We start from the raw sequence: 1662 nt of genomic DNA, 5'->3' as shown, positions 1-1662 counted from the left end.
GGACTACACGAGGCTATGCGTCTCCTAGCGCTTAGCTGTAGTCGCTTATGTAGTATGTTACCATATTTGGGACTCTCTGCTCGTGTACTATAGCTATGCTTCCGGACTCTTCTGGTACTGTCTAGGACAATCCGTACTACTCCAGAACGGCCTAGACAGGTCTATGCCTTACTCATCTCTTACTCATCCTATGGTGCGATACGTCGCAATTCTTTCACCATTGTATTATTCATCGCACTATGGTACATGTGACTAACCACTCTTCGATTAGTCATGGACACTTCTCTGTAGTATATAAGGACTTCAGATTGCATCCTCCCTCTTCAGTCTTTCCTTACTGACTGAAGAGTGAGTACTTCGTTACCTTTACCTCTAACTTGTAGTTACTTACTTAACCTTTGTAGTCTTGCTTCGACTCTAGGTACAGTTGGTTACTGCAATATAGTCTTTCCTTACTGACTGGAGATCTTGCTTCGACTCTAGTCGGATCTAATCTTTGTCTTCACAGCCCCGAGTTTATCAGCAAGTGTTCATGATGGGAATCTAGTGTATCAGAGGTTAAGATGAGCCAAAAGGACGACTGATACGCATAAGAGAGCGAGCTCGAAGGAGCACGTCAGAGAGGAGGGCAGTTGAGATGAACATTGGATCCAGTTCCAGGAGTGCGTGTCATGTCACGCTCAGACCGGGTGTTGAAGGAGAAAAAATGTCGAGTAGAGAGAGAGGATAGGTGGTTAGGAGAGCGGCCAGAATGCATCTTGCAAGACACATCGTTGGCGAGGGACGTGCAGAGCTCGGGGGCGAGCGATCAAGGCGACTCGGAGGCAGTGTTGTTATTGACCTGTCAGTGACGGGGTTGGTCAATGCGTCAAGTCAAAGGGTCAATAGGTCACGTCAATGATGGACCCGTCAATCAATCGTGGGAACCTCGTCGTGATTGGCCAAGGATGGGATGACGAGACCGGTCATCGGCTAACCCGGTCCGCACGCTCTTCAAACTTGAGCCGCAAGCCTGCATATGTAGTTGTGCAAACCTGTAAGACTAGTTTTGGATATGAATCGACTGTGCTTCCTCTGGAACGTAAGTTGTGCACCTGGGTCCACAGTTGAGTATTTGAAGAGAGAGAATCCGAGACTCGTGTTGAATGTAGTCATGGTCATACATATCAGGACAGCATCTGAAAAAACAGCCTTTGCGAATTGACGCTAATTATCACTATTCAGATAATCTTATCTATATTAGCAAGTGTTAGCAGAGATGACATCTACATTAGAGCTACTATTCAGATGCACTTCTTCAGTAGTGCAACTAAGCACTAATTAGTATACTTGGTACTAGTTATAACTACTCTTCACTATCACTTTTTCTATAGTGCCATGTAGTGCCAACATGATACTATTATAGCACTACTGCAAATGTGGTCCTCTAATTTTCGCTATTTTGCACTACTGTAGTACTATTTTGCGCTATTTTAGCACTACTCATTTAGGGGAGACTCAAATACAATGACAATCCTTTATTTATAGCTCATAGTTCTCAACTCAAGCATTACACACCTTTATAGCTGCAAAATCACCATGATAGCTGACTTATATTTGAGGGCACAACTCAACACAGAACTTGTTATCATGTATAGGATTAGGCTGTCAGCATAGCATTTA

This window comes from Dichomitus squalens, assembly GCF_000275845.1.
Source record: "Dichomitus squalens LYAD-421 SS1 unplaced genomic scaffold DICSQscaffold_49, whole genome shotgun sequence".
NCBI lineage: Eukaryota > Fungi > Basidiomycota > Agaricomycetes > Polyporales > Polyporaceae > Dichomitus > Dichomitus squalens.
The sequence above is the reverse complement of the archived record's forward strand: the minus strand, read 5'-3'. Positions refer to the sequence as shown.